The sequence below is a fragment of the Mauremys mutica genome, chromosome 18, assembly GCF_020497125.1.
Source record: "Mauremys mutica isolate MM-2020 ecotype Southern chromosome 18, ASM2049712v1, whole genome shotgun sequence".
Classification (NCBI taxonomy): Eukaryota; Metazoa; Chordata; order Testudines; family Geoemydidae; genus Mauremys; species Mauremys mutica.
Genome location: NC_059089.1, coordinates 8,589,225 through 8,607,962, shown reverse-complemented (window position 1 = coordinate 8,607,962; position 18,738 = coordinate 8,589,225).

Sequence of the window (18,738 nt, the reverse complement as noted above, 5' to 3'; positions counted from 1 at the left end):
ACAAAATATTAGATTGGCCAACACAGGTTTCCTATCAGCTTTAAGACACCTGAAGGGGCATTTCCACTAGATAATGTTATCACCTTTTTTCAATGGCAATATGTTTTCTTTTCCTATAAAGTTACTCAGTAATTGGAAATAAAGTCTTAAACATTGTAATCTGTTTATACAATTCATTTGATATTTCTCCTGCACAAATCCAAACACACTTCAGTTCAAGGTACTCAACGTGTAAAGATTCAAAACATAAAAACGGATTTAAAAATTGAACTTGCATTTACAAACGACTGATCTAAAAGCCTTTTTTAACCACTGGAAACTGTTCAGTCCTATAATGTAACATAGAAATCCTGAGTATGTATCTACGGTGACCAAACTGGATGATTCTTAACCATGCTTTAATGAAAACATAATATGACACTATGCGTCTTAAATGTTATTAAGAAAATTTGCCCTCTAAACAATGTCATTTCATGACACACTGAAATGCTAAGAAAGTTAGTAAAGAGACCTGTTCCAAGCCTGTAACAACACTGTAGAATTAAGAGCCCTCCAGGAACTGTGCCAAAAAAATTTAAAAAGTCCCAGGAATACATAGACTACTCCAAGGAAGAAAACATTTTTATTTTCCAATTGAGAAGTGAGGTCTGTACAAAAATTTCCTCTGGTTTCCATCAGGAGCCGAGCAACTGACTTGTATAAGGGAAGCTAGGGTGACTAGACAGCAAATGTGAAAAATCGGGACAGGGGGCGGGCGGTAATAGGCACCTATATAAGAAAAAGACCCAAAAATCAGGACATCTGGTCACCCTAAGGGAAGCACTGACTGTTAGACCGAAAATAAAACTGATCAGCTTTGTGGGAAAGACTTAAGGAGATCGGCACCCGACAGGTCTCTTCTCTCCGCCAAGGCTAGCTAGAAACTGCTCTGTCCTGACTCTCATCCTATCAGCCGGGTAACAAGGAGCTATTTACACACTGGTCCCGGGGCTGCTAGCCCTGCTGCTGGCTGCGGGGGCTGACAGGGGGTAGGCAGGCCCAACTGCAGATGATTTTCCTGCAATAATTGCAGGAGAATTAGCAGCTGGGTGCTAGGTGCAGCCTGGTGGAAATCAAAGTGGGTTTCTAATCAGCGCACAGGCTCTCAGCCAGCCAGCCGGATGGGGCATTTGGGAACCTCATTAGACTCGTACAGCAAAGGGGTGGGATCCTTGGGGCAGACAGAGCCGTACAAGCCCTGACCCCAATCCCAGTGGGGCAGCCCCTCCAAGGGAGGCACAGCTCAGCAGATCCCCCCAGTTACACAAGACACAGCTCGCTCGCGCCTGGTCACGGAGCAGCCGACACAGCCGGGGAAACGTTTCCCATAGCCTGGAGCCAGGGGATGAGGGGAGCTGCTGGTCCAGCTGCTCGGGGACAGCCCTGTGCCAACAGCAACTTCATAATCTCAGCCCACAACTAAGAGCTTTGGGTTCCTCCGGCGAGAGTGCGGAGCAACTGTTCGCTGTCCTGTTTGCACTCCGCTGTGGGGTGGTATGAAACTCAAGGGGGGCAGGTGCCCCCTCTGCCCATCCTCAATGGCACCCTGCACCCCACTCCCCCACCAGCCAGCGGCTCCTCCAGCAGTCAGGTAGGCCAGACTGACACTCAGGATATTGCTAAGAGAAAAGAAAACCCAAACTCTCCTGCCTTTTTGGAATGGGCCTCGCTGGGCCTCTGTATCCATCACAAAGAAGCAGGAAATGACAAACGCCAACGTTTATAAAATCCTTTGCCCAGGAGATTCCCCATCTCTGGCTCTTCCCACTCACTTGGGTCCTGGGTGCAGCTCACTGGGATCCATGTACACACTCTCGGGACGGGGTCTGAAACAACACACACAGGTCTCAGCGCCCCAGCCCGCACCCAGCAGGGAGAAGGGGAGTCACACCTATTGCTCTCCAACTTGCTGGCACCCCATGGGGCGGCAGAACCCATTCCAGCAGGCACCAGGCTCCTAGCTGCCATCCTGTCGTGCCATCCCATTCTCTCTCCTGCCAGCTGAAGGGCCTCACACACGCAGGCCGCCAGCTCAGCCAAGTTAGCAGGGATAAGAAGTGTGACAGAGTCACAGGGAACTCCTGTCTCCCACCTCCCTCCCTCGGGCTCTGGGGGGCAGCTCCCCATGAGCCTAGCCACGCTGGCCGAGAGGGGTCCCTCACAGCTCGGTACTTCACTTAACTCGTAAGTAGGGTGACCAGATAGCAACTCTGAAAAAACGGGACGGGGGGGAGGGGGTAATAGGCACCTACACAAGAAAAAGTCCCCAAAAAGGGACTGTCCCTTTAAAAACAGGACATCTGGTCACCCTACTCAGACGGCAAATGTCTCACACTGACCCGCCATATGCCCCCCACCCATCCCCTCAGACTTTTCCCCACTGCCCGGGGCTCTCAGGGCAGCAGATATGCAAAAGAAACGTAAAGCCTAAGTGTCAGAGGGGAGCCGTGTCAGTCTGGATCTGTAAAAGCAGCCAAGAGTCCTGGGGCCCCTTATAGACTAACCGACGTATTGGAGCAGGAGCTTTCGTGGGTGGATCCCCACCTCGTCCGACGCACGTCTGCTCCAATACTTCTGTAAAGCCTAAGGAGAATTTAGTCTCTTTGGGACCAGGATCTGATCTGTAAAGCATAAGCCCCCTGGCGCCGCCCTGAACACAAACACAAAAGCTTGGCTGAAGCAGTGTGGGTTGCTACACACACATGCCTGACACAAACCTAAGGAAATAATTGTTAAGCCACCTACTGGGACACGGCCTCTGCTCCTCCACCCACGAGCACGCCGTGTCCTCGTTCTTTACACAATATGAACAATGCACAGAAATCACACGCACACTGCTGGATTCTAAATAACTGTGTTTACTAACTACACACAAACTTCCAGGCCTTCCACTGCGGCTCTCTCAGGTTCTCAGGACTTCTGCAATAGAAGACAGAGAGGGCTCCCAAACCATTAAAAGGAATCCAGCCAATTCCTATACACTACAGCACACAACTTACCATTACTACAACTGCAGTACGCCACAGATCATGCACTGCAACCTTAACTCTGCCCCACTTTCACCCTTTTGAACACCTCCCCTATCTTAGCTACATTTTTCTCAACACTAGTAGTTGTGGGTGTTTGTTGTTGTTGGTTGTGTTGGGAGGAGGCAGCCTGGTCATGGCTCGTGTGGAGAAGGGTGATGGAAGAAGGCTGGGATCTCCGGGAGACAGAGTGAAAGCTGTGGTGCATGAGCTCTGGTGCACAGTAGTTGTGGTAATGGCCAGGTGTGTGTCTGTGCTGGCAGAAGTAGAGGGTATGTACTGTTAGATGGCTCAACTTTTAATTGCCTTTGTGGGTTTGGTTCAGGCATGTTGCATGTGCAGTAACACTTAACTCTTTCACGATAATACTGTTGTGTATTAATTGCCTGAGTTTTTTAATGCTTATTTGAGGCTGTGATTTGGGCGTGGAGAGGATGGACCTATGACAGTAAAAATCCAGCTACTTTTTTCTTCCAGAAGCTGTACACAAGCGATCATCTGCTACAGGATAAAAGCTCACAGAAAGCGTAGCACCCGATGGAGAAAGTTTTATATGCACCCAGCCCACTCCATGCATCAATCAGGCTTGTGTGTCCTCCCAGCCTTGAGTGTGCTCCCAGCCCCATACATCAGTCAGGTTTCTATGCCTGGCACGTCATCTTTCAGTCAGAACGTGAATAGCAGCTACAAAAGCAAACTGAAAGCAGCAGTGTTAAACCATCTCCCCACTGCACCGAATCTCTGCCAAGTGCACTGCAGACAGAGCTTTTAGCAAGGTATCAGTCAGCAGGGAAAAGTAGGCCTGGCAAGGACAAAGTGCCGACAGAGCCCAAATTTAAAGGCTTCCTACTATTCAAAATGTCTGAAGAGAAACCAAACAAAAGCCACACAGAAAATTCGAAAGGCCCCCAAAACTACCCCAACTGCACCTACTTCTAGAGGCAAACCGGCATTTCTGCTGGGGTCCCCGGGGGAGAATTAGTCAAAGCTCCTCAATTCACTGGAGCAGGAGGCTCAGCGAGGCAGGGGTCCTTGGTGGAGAAGAGGAGCTGCAGCGTTCAGTGTCAGCGACACCAGCCCAAACCCATCTTTCCACCAGCTCCGAACCCCTGTACACCAAGAAGCCAGCCAGGGTGCTGCCGATTACAAAAGACGGTTACTCACCTGTAGTAACTGTTGTTCTTCGAGATGTGTTGCTCCTATCCATTCCAGTTAGGTGTGCGCGCCGCGCGTGCACAGCATCTCGGAACTTTTTTCCCTAGCAACCCCGGCGGGCCGGCTGGGCGCCCCCTAGAGTGGCGCCGCTATGGCGCTAAATATATACCCCAGCCGGCCCGTCCGCTCCTCAGTTCCTTCTTGCCGGCTACTCCGACAGTGGGGAAGGAGGGCGGGTCTGGAATGGATTGGAGCAACACATCTCAAAGAACAACAGTTACTACAGATGAGTAACCGTCTTTTCTTCTTTGAGTGATTGCTCCAATGCATTCCAGTTAGGTGATTCCCAAGCCTTACCTAGGCGGTGGGGTCGGAGTGAGACGTGGCGGAGTGTAATACCGCAGAGCCGAAGGCTGCGTCGTCTCGAGACTGCTGTACCAACGCGTAGTGGGAGGCGAAGGTGTGCACCGAAGACCAGGTGGCCGCTCGACAGATGTCCTGGATTGGGACGTTGGCCAGGAAGGCCAGAGATGAGGCGTGTGCCCTCGTCGAGTGCGCAGTGACACGGCCTGGTGGTACCCGAGCCAGCTCGTAGCAGGTCCGGATACACGCAGTGACCCAGGAGGAAATCCGCTGGGAGGATATCGCATCTCCCTTCATGCGGTCAGCCACCGCGACGAACAGCTGGGGCGAACGCCGGAAGGACTTAGTCCGCTCAATGTAGAAGGCGAGCGCCCTACGGACGTCGAGCGTATGTAGCTGCTGTTCCCGAGGCGAGGCATGCGGCTTCGGGAAGAACACCGGGAGGAAGATCTCCTGATTGAGATGGAATGCTGACACCACCTTCGGGAGAAAGGCCGGATGAGGGCGCAGCTGTACCTTGTCCCCATGGAAGATCGTGTATGGCGGAGCAACCGTTAGAGCGCGAAGTTCAGAAACTCGCCTCGCTGAAGTAATGGCAACGAGGAAGGCCGTCTTCCACGAGAGGTAGAGCAGGGAGCACGTGGCCAGAGGCTCGAACGGAGGACCCATTAGTTTGGCCAACACGAGGTTCAAGTCCCAGGTCGGGGCAGGGCGCCGCACCGGTGGGTACAAGCGGTCCAGGCCCTTGAGGAAACGGGAAACCATCTGGTTCGAGAAGATGGACCGACCTTCCACGGAGGGACGAAAGGCGGATACCGCTGCTAGATGAACCCTCAAGGAGGAGACCGCCAGACCTTGCTCTTTAAGGTGCCAGAGGTAGTCCAGGATGGTAGGGACCGGTACCAGGAATGGATTAAGACCTCGGTGATCACACCAGAGTGCAAACCTCTTCCACTTCGCCAGGTAAGTGGAACGAGTGGAAGGTTTTCTGCTCTCGAGCAGGACCTGTTGAACCGCTGCAGAACAGCCCCTCTCCGCGTGGGTCAGCCACTCAGGCACCAAGCTGTAAGATGGAGGGATTGCAGGTTCGGATGGTGGAGTCTGCCGAAGTTCTGGGTGATGAGGTCCGGCCACAACGGCAGGGGGATGGGCTCCCGAACGGAGAGCTCGAGCAGCAGGGTGTACCAGTGCTGCCTCGGCCAGGCCGGCGCGATGAGAATGACGTGGGCCCGGTCTCTCCGAAGCTTCAGGAGCACCCGGTGGACGAGCGGAAAGGGAGGGAAGGCGTAGAGGAGGCGATCCCTCCAGTGATAAAGGAAGGCGTCCGACAGGGAGCCTGGCGAGCGACCCTGGAATGAGCAAAACCGGTGGCACTTCCTGTTGTCTTTGGAGGCGAAGAGGTCTACTTGGGGAAACCCCCACCTCCAGAAGATTGTGTGGACGACATCTGGACGGAGAGACCACTCGTGGGAGAGGAACGACCTGCTGAGATGATCGGCCAGCGCGTTCTGCACTCCCGGAAGAAAGGACGCTTCCAGGTGAATTGAGTGGGTCACGCAGAAGTCCCACAGGAGCATCGCTTCCTTGCAGAGGGGGGAGGAGCGGGCTCCGCCTTGCTTGTTCACATAGAACATCGCGGTGGTGTTGTCCGTGAATACTGTCACACAACGACCTTGGAGGCGGGCGCAGAAGGTGCGACAGGCCAGGCGGATGGCGAGTAGCTCGCGAACGTTGATGTGCAGGGCGAGCTCCTGGACCGACCACAGGCCCTGCGTGTGGAGATCGCCCAGGTGGGCCCCCCAACCGAGCGCTGAGGCGTCCGTGGTCAAAGTAGCGGACGGCCGAGGAGGGTGAAATGGGACTCCCGCACACACTACGTCCGGGTCGAGCCACCAGCGGAGGGACTCGAGGGTCGTCCTGGTGACCGTGACCACCATATCGATGGGGTCTCGATGAGGGCGGTACACCGACGCGAGCCAAGACTGGAACGGGCGGAGGTGGAGCCGCGCGTATGCTGTGACACACGTGCACGAAGCCATGTGGCCCAGGAGGCGGAGGCAGGAGCGCACCGTCGTGGTTGGGAAGGCGACGAGGTCTCGGATGATGGAGACCATCGTGTGGTGCCGAGCGCGAGGGAGGCAGGCTCTGGCCGTCGTGGAGTCGAGGACCGCTCCGATGAACTCCACCCGCTGCGTCGGAATCAAAGTGGACTTCTCCGTGTTGATGAGAAGACCGAGCCGCTGAAAGAGAGACAGGATCTCTGCCACGTTGCCCATCACAAGTTGCCGGGACTGGCCTCGAACCAGCCAGTCGTCGAGATACGGATAAACGTGCATCTGACGACGTCGGAGGGCTGCGGCGACCACCGCCATGCATTTGGTAAACACCCTCGGGGCTGTGGACAGTCCGAACGGCAACACCGTGAACTGGTAGTGGGTGTCGTTGAACACAAACCAAAGGTAATGACGATGCGGAGGATAGATCGCGACATGGAAGTAGGCGTCCTTCATGTCGAGGGCGGCAAACCAGTCTCCCGGATCCAGGGAGGGAATGATGGTCCCCAGAGTGACCATGCGAAACTTGGGCTTGAGCAGGTACTTGTTCAGCTCTCGAAGGTCCAGAATAGGACGTAGCCCGCCTTTCGCCTTGGGGATGAGAAAATAACGGGAGTAGAATCCCCTGCCCCTTCTGTCCTGAGGCACTGCCTCTATGGCACCCACGCTCAACAGAGTCTGGACCTCCTGTAGGAGGAATTGCTCGTGAGAGGGGTCCCTGAAGAGGGACAGGGAGGGTGGGTGGGAAGGCGGGGGCGAAACAAATTGCAGGCGGTATCCCGACTGGACTGTCTGGAGCACCCAGTTGTCCGACGTTAACCGGGACCACGCCGAAAAGAAATGGGAAAGGCGATTGTGAAACAGAGGGGAAGGATCCGGTTGGGAGAGTGATGGGCCGTCCTCGAGCGTCCCATCAAAAGGCCTGCTTGGCGCCCTGAGGGGCCTTTGAAGCGGCCTGGCCCTGGTTGCGGCGGTTGCCGGACGGTCGACGGCGATTTTGGGCCGGACGTCGGCTGTTGTAAGGCCGATACCGGGACTGGAAGGCCGGTCTGGAGGGCTGCGGACGGAATGGCCTACGCTGCGTTGCTGGCGTATGCATGCCTAATGTGCGTATCGCGATACGACCGTCCTTTAAAGACTGGATCCTGGAATCCGTCTTTTCAGAGAACAGCCCTTTAGTGTCAAAGGGAAGGTCCTGCAACGTATATTGGACCTCCGGCGGCAGGGTGGAAGACTGCAGCCAGGCGATACGCCGCATCGTGACTCCTGAGGCCAAGGTCCTCGCCCCCGAGTCCGCAGCGTCGAGAGCGGCTGAGATGGAGGACCTAGATGACCTCCTTCCCTCCTCCAGCATGGCCGTGAACTCCTGTCGGGAGGCTGACGGCAGGAGCTCGGTAAACTTCGCCAGGGACGTCAGGATGTCGAAGACGTACCTGGCGAGGAGTACCATCTGGTTGGCAATCCTCATTTGCAGGCCTCCTGCAGAATAGACCTTCCGGCCTAGCAGGTCCATACGTTTCGCGTCCTTCGATTTGGGCGCCAAAGCCGGTTGACCGTGCCGCTCCCTGTCATTAACCGACTGGACTACCAAGGAGTCCGGGGTCGGATGCATATACAGGTATTCATACCCCGTGGGAGGGACAGAGTACTTTCGCTCAACCCCCCGGGCTGTAGGGGGCACGGACGCTGGCGTCTGCCAGATAGTGGTGGCGTTCTTCTGCACCGTCCGGACGAACGGAAGTGCAACTCGCACCGGCGTGTCAGCCTCGACCACGTTCGTGATGGGGTCCTCGTCCTCGCGTACCTCCTCTATGGGCAAGGCCATTGCCGTCGCCACACGACGAAGGAGGTCCTGGTGAGCTCTCACGTCAATGGGTGGAGGTTCCTTAGTTGCTGCACCGGCCACCGCCTCATCAGGCGAGGACGAGGAGGACAACCCTTGGACGACCGTCTCCGAAGAGGGGCCTGCCACCTGTCCGTCGGAGGGTGCGGGCTGCACATGGCCTTGGGATTCGGACGCTACAGCATCCGCCGCCGGTGGCGAAGGGGCCGGTCTGGATACCGTCGCCTCTGGGACTCTACGCTCTGATGCGGGGGGCCTTGGTGGAAAAGGCACCCCCTGGGCCTCGTACTGGGCCCATGGAACCCAAAAGCCCCACGGTTGTGCCCCTTGAGGATGGTGCCGTGGGGTGGGCGGCAAGAGTCCGTATCCGTCCGCGCCAGAAGCGACAGACTCGGGTCGAGAAGGCCATGGCGGTGCCGAAGCGCTCACAGAGTGTGGTGCCGAATGGGGCCGACCTTCCCCGGGAGGCAAAGAAGTGCGAGGTTGCTCCGGCCGGTACCGGGACGGCGACCGGGAGTGACGTCCGCCGCGGTGCCGGGAGCTCGACGGGTGTCGGGAGCTCGACCGGTGCCGGGAGCTTGACCTTGTTTGAGAACGACGGTGCCATGAACGTCCGCGCGAGTCGCGGTGCCGGGAACGGTGCCGGGACGGCGATCTCTGATGGCGCCGACGCGATGGCGACCTGGATCGTGCCGCGATGACGAGCGGTACCGGGACTGCGACCGGCGTTGTGATGGCGACCGGTACCGCGAAGTCGAGCGGTGCCGAGATCGCGAGCGTCTGGATGGAGATCTGCCGCGCGACCGGGACCGGGGGCGTCGTCCATGCGGCCTGTCCAGGGACGGTGGCCGGGTCATTCTCGCCGGCTTCCCCGCCGACACGACAGCCCGCACTGGCGGTGCCGGGGGCCGGAGGCCTGGTGCCTCTATGAGCTTGATGAGCTCTCGCGCGGAGGCGAATGTCTCCGGCGTTGACGGCAGCCGGGGCTCGACCTCGGACGGTACCGGGGAGCGTGGCGGCGCCGGACTCGACGGCCCTTGCGGCGCCGGAGTCAAGGGTCCTGTGTGCGGCTTGTGTACGGGCACCGCAGGAGCTGCCAGGCGCGCAGCTGTTTGCGCCGAGGCCTCAGCGCTAGCCTGCGCTATTGCCTTCGCCAGTCTCTGCTTTCCTGTAGGCGAAAGCGAACGGTGCCGCGACTTCTTAGCTGCTTTCTGCGTCGGCGGCACCGCGGAGGTGGAGCGGCTCGGTGCCGCCGGTGCGCTTTGCACCGAGTCAGTTCGCGGTGCCGGCGCGGACGGTGCCGGTGGTCGAAGCGAGGCTTCCATTAGGATCTGCTTCAGGCGGATGTCCCGCTCCTTCCGGGTCCGCGGTTTAAAAGTTAAGCAGATCGAACACTTGTCCGTTCTATGCCCTTCGCCCAAGCAACGGAGACAGGCGTCGTGCGGGTCTCCGATGGGCATCGGCTTCTGGCACGCCGCGCAGGGCTTAAAGCCCGGTGCCTTGGGCATGAGCCCGCACCGGGTCAGGTAAAAGGGGAACCCCCCCCCTTTCACCTTATCTACACTAACTAACTATCTAAAACTGTAACTACCAAACTAACTATATACAAGAGAGAGATGTAAACGCTAGGGATTGTGGAGAACGAAGAGCCCTCCACAGTTCCAACTGCCGTCACGGGCGGTAAGAAGGAACTGAGGAGCGGACGGGCCGGCTGGGGTATATATTTAGCGCCATAGCGGCGCCCAGCCGGCCCGCCGGGGTTGCTAGGGAAAAAAGTTCCGAGATGCTGTGCACGCGCGGCGCGCACACCTAACTGGAATGCATTGGAGCAATCACTCGAAGAAGAACGGACGGGGAGACAAGTATCAGTCCCAAGCCTATTCCTTCTCCCCGATCCTGGGGCAAAGGGGGATTTGGCTCAGCAGCCCTATAGAGAACCCCATAAGCAACGATGCAATGTATCCCAGCCTAGCCCCAAAACCACAGCCCTGCCCCAAATCGAGCCGCAGTCCATCCTGTGTGACCTGCGATAACTGAACGGACCGAACACTCTCCCAGTAGGGAGGAGTACACTCAGCTGAAACGCCCCAGCGCACTGTGCTGCAGGGACTCAGTTCTGGGGAAAGACTACAAGTAACTTCGGCTGCTAAGCAATGACTCAGGGGAAGCTCTCTAACGTAGCTGCTCTAAGACGACGGTGTCGGCTTAACTACTCCAGGCTCCCTGAGTGGCAGTAGCTCTGTCGGCAGCAGAAGCTCTCCCGTTCGACATAGTGCTGTCCACGCTGGCACGTACGTCGGGGTAGCTTATGTCGCTCAGGAGGGTGGTTTATTCCCCCCCTTGAGTGACATAAGTTACGCCGACATAAGCTGTAGTGTAGACAGCCTAGAGGGGAAGTGAGAAACACCTGAAAGGTGTGAACCCCAGAGGGGCTGATGGGGACGTAGCTGGGGACACAAGAGGTGTTGATTAGGAGGAATGGGCTAGAACTAAGCAAGACAATGTGAACTGGGGAAGAACTTCCTGACAGAGAGGACAGGGATAACCTCTTCGCACACGCTCCACTGCTTGGGGCTTGAAACAATACACTAGAAAGTGTGCTGCAGGGAATCATCCCAGCCAGGCCCCCAGGAGAGGGGCAAGATGTGACTGTGTCTTTCCTCTCTGGAGGTATTTATTGTTCACTGAACACCACAGACGCTTGGCGCTGACCTGAGATCGCAAGCTAAAGATCTCTACTACCTGCAGCCTGACTGTATGAAGTCAGCCCCTCGCCCAATGCTCTAGCAATTCTCTCTGTGCAGAGACAACCTTCCCTTTCCATCAGCCTGTGCCAGCTTGGACTCTGCAGCCAGGGCCTGAAATCACAGTTCCTGGGAAGACAGAGCATTCTCCTTCCCCTGCTCCAGCCATACTTACTGCCATTAACCCTGTCTGTGTGTGACTTACGGGACAGCAGGGGAGTTGTTAGCTTCCTTGTCAGGTAGCCTTAAAAACAAAATATACTCATTAGCAAAGAGGGGCTGCATGGGGAGGTGATGCAAATTCCCAGAAATACACACCGTCGGGCTGCTGTGACGGAAGAACTTTGCCTGGGGAAGACTCTGGGTCACCGGCCCCTTTCCTTTCAGCCAGGAATGGTTAATAGGAACCCAGTGGACTTTGCCAATCGAGGGTCTTCAAGGTGCTGGCACGCCGTGGGCTCAGCGTCCAGCACCATCCAGTGGGTGGCGGTAGGGCACATGGCGTTACCGGCTCCATCCTAGTGTTGATGATGCGGGACTACTGTAGCAGTCACTCACCTTTGCCCCCTAGCCGGGCGTAGGACGAAGGCTGCTGACAGGAGCAGGATGGCGAGGGCGCACGCGTTGAGAAAGGCCAGCGTGGCAACAATCGCTGAAGGGGCTGCCTGGATTGGCATGCCCGGGCAGTCGCACCTCTCTGACACTGCACAGACACAAGGAGTGCCCAGGTAAGGACACAGACGCAGGCGCCACAGCCTGCTTAGCTGGACTTCTCACGAGCAACCCACTCCAGGTGGCACTTCTCATGGATCGGGCCCTACCAAATTCACAGCCATGACAAACACGTCACGGACCGTGAATCTGGTCTTTTGTGGGTTTTTACCCTAAACGACACATTTCATGGGGGAGACCAGCATTTCTCAAATTGGGGGTCCTGACCCAAAAGGGAGTTGCAGGGGGGTCACAAGGTTATTTTAGGGGGGGGCACGGTATTGCCACCCTGACTTCTGCGCTGCCTTCAGAGCTGGGTGGCCAGAGAGAGGCCGCTGCTGACTGAGGGCCCAGCTGGGCAGGCAGCAGCACAGAAGTCAGGGTGGGAATACCACACCGCGCCATCCTGACTCCTGTGCTGCTGCTGGCCGCGGCTCTGCCTTCGGAGCTGGGCTTCTGGCCAGCAACTGCCGCTCTCCAGCTGCCCAGCTCTGAAGGCAGCGCGAGGCCAGCAGCAGCGCAGAAGTCAGGGTGGCAGTTCCACGACCACCCCTACAATAATTTTGCAACCCCCCCCCAACTCCTTTAAGGGTCAGGACCCCTACCACTACACTGTGTCATTTCAGATTTAAATAGCTGAAGCCATGAAATTTCTGATTTTAAAAATCCATGACTGTAAAATTGACCAAAATGGTAGGGCCCTACTCATGGAACCTCACAATACCACTCACCCCACACTATGCAGCCCGGCGTGGCCTCTGCCGTATCCAGCATCGCACAGTAACCCCTCCCCTGCAACCCCCACTGTACCCAGCCAAGCATGGCACGAGAACCACTCCCCCCTATGACTCCCCCCGTACCCAGCCCTGCCTCCCCAATAACCCCTCCCCCATGACCCCCGCTGTACCCAGCCCAGCCTGGCATGAGAACCCCTCCCAACCCCCAACACCTTACCCAGCTCTGCACCTCACAAGAACGCAGTAGACAGCCCTGCATCGCATGGTAATCCCCACTCCCACCCACTACACCGTATCCAACCTTCACTTCACCACGACCCTCCCTGCCCCCCACTCCGTACCCAGCCTGGCACCTCAAAAAAACCCTTTCCTTCCCTCCCCACTATACTCAGCCTGGTCCTCAGAGACCTCTGCAGCCCCACCCCGTGCCCAGCCCGACATCTCATAAGCACCCCCACCCCAATGGTGCTCATCTAAGGGTACGCAGACCCCTGGGGGTCTTCCAGGGGGTACACTGACAGCTAGATATGTGCCTAGTTTTACAACAGGTACATAAACAGCACTAGTGAAGTCAGTACAAACTAAGATTTCAGACAGTCGCTGACTTGTTTATGCTGCTCTGGGTACACTGACATGTACGTACAATATTGATATGCCAATGGATTTATCTTAGAATTCTACGGTAAAGCTGAGAGAGTCAGCAATGTGTCAGTAACAGGGTGGCTGGGACACTTCTGTATCTTTATGTCTGATTTTGGAAGCAAGTCGATTTTAAGTGAGGTGAAACTTGGGGGACGCGAGACAAATCAGCCTCCTGAAAGGGGGAAAGTTGTCTGTAGAGGTTGAGAGCCACTGCCTTGCACTGTGTCCAGCCTACACCTCACACTACCACCCCCCATCTCACACCACCACCCCTTCTAACCATACACCGTGCCCAGCCCCCACACCTCACAACACCACTCCCCGCACATACACACCCTGTTCTCAGCCTGGCACCTCACTTTAACCCGGGCCCCTACTCTGCCTCTCTCACAATAATCAACACACAGTGTGAGACTGCAGCAGCTCAAACAAACGCAGACTCGCGTCTACACTGAAGCACCCCCAATAATCCCACCCCACCCCGCACACACACGGTTACCAAATGCAGCACTGTAATAACCAGTAAAACCAGTGACATTGCAGCATCTCGCACTAAACAACATGGTCACCGACACTGCTGCATTTCACAATTACCCCCTACATACCCACAATGCAACATCCACAACACAACACACACTATAGAGCATCTCACAGTAACTGGCGCTGCAATATCTCACAATGATACAAACACATACGCTGACAAAGTAACATCTCAGCATCACCCCTCCCCCACCCAGCCCCAACACTGCAGCGTGTCACAATAACCCCCTCCACACACGCATACACCTGAGGCTGCAGCATGTCACAATAACCCCCTCCCCCGCCACACCCTGACACTGCAGCATGTCACAATAAATGAAGGGTGCTTACTTGTAACTGGTATTCCAGTGTCCTCCATATAGAGGCAGCTGAGGAGTTTGTTGGACTGTTAATGTTGATTTTCAATAAGTCTTTGAAGACTGAGGAAGCTCCCGAAGGCTGGAAGCCAGGATGACCCAGGTAATTACTGTCCTGTCAGTCTGACATCAAATCTCCCCGGGCAAGATAATGGAGCAATGGACACATGACTTGTGACAAAGGGGGAATGTTGTGTATGCCTTCGTTTTCCCTACGCATTGCATGGCTACCTGGGGTGTGTGTGTGTGTGTGTGTATGTGTGTGTTAAGTTTGCGCTCGTGTCAGGCTAAGAGACACAGGCGTGTGCGTCACCTCCCTGTCTGGGCAGCATGAAGAGTCATTAAGAAACCAGATCAACCAGGAGACAAGTGAGACAATGCAACGCTGGGAACGGCTGGGCTTCCCCAGCGGAGCAAGTGACCCCATAGGCCTGAGTTTACCTTTTCCCTGGGGGTGCCTCACCCCCCTGCCCTTCCCTGATCCCCCACTCCACCCTCTCCCCAAAGCCCCACCCTCGCTCTGCCTCTTCCTGCCCCCTCCCCCGAGGCTCTTCCCTGCCTCTTCTCACCCCCACTCTGCCCCCTCCCCCAAGGCCCCACCCTCGCTTTGCCTCTTCCCACCCCCACTTCATCCCCTCCCCGAGGCCCCACCTGCTGCTCTCCCTGGCAGTGCCCCGATTAGTAACAGCTGTGGCTGGTGGATGCCAAGCACCCACTAATGTTGTTCTAGGTGAGCGAGCCAGAGTCCCCTCTCCTCCCCCCGTCCCCAGCCTGTTTCTGGCTCGCTCTCTCGGTCCCCAGCAGCCGGCTGCCCCCCACCCAGGCCCCGCTGCGGGGCCAGGGGCCGAGTGAGCTGGAGTCCCCCCCGCCCCCCGCAGCAGAGCCCAGGCAGGGAGCGGGCCCCCACTGCCTCCCCACCAGGCGCTCTCAGGCAAATGCGGCTCTGTCCTGCTCCCCGCCCGGCTGCCGGGGAGAGCAGCCAATTTAGCCAAAGGTACAGAGGGTGGGGGAGGCGCAGGGAGAGACGGCAGAGGCCCTCTCCCTCCCTGCCCCCAGCAGGCCAATCTGGGGGGGGGGGCACTTGACCCCACCCCCATGTCCCCCACAAACATCACCTCTGCAACTGACCAAGGCAGGGAGCAAATTCCACAGCACAGGAGCCCTCACAGCTGCCCGTCAACTGGAGCCTCTCACAAAAGAGGGGGCTGCAGCTGTGGCTGTCTGGCCCCGGGGGAGGGTGGGGGAGAATTCCTCAGAAAGGCCAGTGGCAGACGGATTGGGGCTTTATAGGTCATAAGTGACACGCTGAACTTCCCCTGGAGATCCCAGGGCACTGGCGTCACAGTCCCAGCGAGATGCAGCCACGGCGTTCTGCTCCAGCTCGGGTTTGCAGAGCTGGAAGCCGTTACCCCACACAGCGCCGCGTAGCAGTCTCATGCTGAGGGGACACAAGCCTGCATCAGCAGCAAGTCTATAGCCAAAGGCTGCAACTTCCTAGCCAGACACGGGCGAAAACACTCCCTGAGACAGAGCTGTAACCTAGGCCATCCTGTCCTAGGGGCTGCCCCAGGCTCCGCCAGAACCAGAGGCAGTGCTAGCGCACCAGGGGCCCAAAACAGGAATATGTTGGGCCCACCCTCCCACCCCACCTAATAAATAGTGAATAGGGGACCCCAAGCACAGTCTGCTTATGCCTAGCGCCAGCTCTGGCCAGAACCAGTGGAGCCACTGCCTTGCTGGCCGTAGGGCTCGCACTGCCCAGCAGCGGAGCGCTCTCCTCCCCCACAATGCAGCAGGTGGCCAGTGGGGGAACTGCTGAGTGGCTGCAGCAGGGAAGGGACAACACACGTGCTCAGGGCACTCATGGCCCATGTGACAGCTGCCCCAGGGACACAGAGGAGGCAGTTGGGGCGGGGGGGGCACCTCCTCCTCCTTGCAAAGGGGACACTTCAGACATTGCAGACCCCAGCCCAGAAAGCTCCATTTCAATTCATGCTGAAATACACTTTTTCTTCTTACTGCAGGGTCCCAGGGTGGACCCCTTGCTCCTGTCTGAGCTGCACACGATGCGGTTTGCTATTACTAGGGACAGCGTGACCCAGTAACACACACAGGTGGTGTATACACAAGAATGATACCAGCATCTTACCTGCTGCATGAAGCAGCTAATGGCTGGAGCTGACCAGTGTGGGGAGCAGGGGACAAACCCACTTTGGACTTGTAGCAGATGGTGATTACAGTTATTCACAGAAAAATAATAAGCTACACCTTGACCTTGTTTGGCCTGAGCTTCAGGTAAGTAACTGAGGGGACAGCCCACAGAGAGATGGTGCTTGGGTCCTGGGCTGGGATGGAGAAGCCATGGTGGGAACGTAGTAAAGGAGGGCACAGTAGCATCTCCTATTGCTGCAATATGGCCCAAACCTCCACTCCTTGCTCAGGCCAAGCTCCCGTGCAAGGCAGGAGGACTGCAGGCCCTTTGGGAGTGGAAGACTGGCTACAGAAATACTAGTGAATAAAACAACTGACAGTTGGCATCAGAGACTTAGTGGGGTAATACATGACTAAAATATTGGTACAGAAGGGTACAGCTTGCTCAGGAAGGACAGGCAGGGAAAAAAGGAAGGTGTCTTGTATATCAAACATGTACACACTTGCACTGAGACTGAGATGGAAACAGACTTGTTGAAAGCTTCTGGGAAAGGATAAAAGGGGTAAAAAACCAGGGTAATATCAGCATAGGGGTCTACTCTAGATTACCAACAAGGAAGAAGAGGTGGATGAGGCTTTTTTTTAAACTAACAAAATCATCCAAAGCCCAGGACTTGGTGGTGATGGGGGACACAAGTTACCCAGGCAGCTGTTGGAAAAAACACAAGAGGGCACAGATTATCCAACAAGTTCTTGGAATGTATTGCAGACCATTTTTTTTTTTATTTCAGAAGGTGGAGAAAGCAACTGGGGAGAAGAAAAAACACAGGCACAGTTTGGTGACAAAGCCACTCAGCCAAGTTTAGTGCCCCGACTCCATGGTTACAGGTTCACTAACACGAGTGCCCAGTAGCAAGGAGTGGCTCAGTCAGCAGTGAGTGTCTCTGCTGTCCTGTAGGACACACAAAGGGTAAAGGCGAGGTACCTCACACACAGACTGAGACAAACAACTGCGATAAGCAATTTATGCACCACCTTGCGGGTTTCATGACATGTTTGTTACCTCTCCTTGTTCCTGATATCTTGGACAAAATATCCCTATTCATCATTTTGTCAAACCATTGTATCTTGTACTAGACTGGGATGTATGTGTACTAGCTAGAATATATTTATGTAAATATCTACTGCCTAGTACACTAGCAAGAACTTTGCCAAGTTGACGTACAGATGCTTATCTTCTTTAATACATGGCCTGACTTTGGTTCACAGCCTCTGGTTCAGGCCTCAGATCATGCACCAGGACCAGTGCTCCAGGCCCTCTCGCTACTACACTGAGCTTGGTAGTTTGCTATTCTTGGCAGAAGTGGCACTGACAAATTAGCTTTCCTCCCAAAGAGATCTGATTTCTGTGTATCAGAGGGGTAGCCGTGTTAGTCTGGATCTGTAAAAGCAGCAGAGTCCTGTGGCACTTTATAGACTATCAGACGTATTGGAGCATGAGCTTTCGTGGGTGAATCCCCACTTCGTCGGATGCATGTAGTGGAAATTACCAGGGGCAGGTATAGGGGTGTGTGTACACACACACACACACACACACACCAAGAAGCAGGCTAGAGATAATGAGGGCCTCATCCTCCCTGATTGAACTAACCTCTTCTCGCAGTTGAGGTGTGAAAACCAAGGGAGGATAAACTGCTTTTGTAGTTGGCAAGCCATTCACAGTCTTTGTTTAATCCTGAGCTGATGGTGTCAAATTTGCAGATGAACTGAAGCTCAGCAGTTTCTCTTTGAAGTCTGGTCCTGAAGGTTTTTTGCTGCAGGATGGCTACCTTTACACCTGCTATTGTGTGTCCAGGGAGATTGAAGTGTTCTCCTACAGGTTTTTGAAAATTGCCATTCCTAATATCTGATGTGTCCATTTATCCTTTTCTGTAGGGACTGTCCAGTTTGGCCGATGTACATAGCAGAGGGGCATTGCTGGCATATGATGGCGTATATTACATTGGTGGACGTGCAGGTGAATGAACCGGTGATGGTGTGGCTGATCTGGTTAGGTCCTGTGATGGTGTCGCTGGTTTGTCTTGCATAGGAGGCTTCCGGGTACACGTCTGGCTCTGCTGATTTGTTTCCTTATTTCCTCGTGCGGGTACTGTAGTTTTGAGAATGCTTGGTGAAGATTTTGTAGGTGTTGGTCTCTGTCTGAGGGATTTTGGTCTCTGTCTGAGGGAGACCAACACCTACAAAATCTTCACCAAGCATTCTCAAAACTACAGTACCCGCACGAGGAAATAAGGAAACAAATCAGCAGAGCCAGACGTGTACCCGGAAGCCTCCTATGCAAGACAAACCAGCGACACCATCACAGGACCTAACCAGA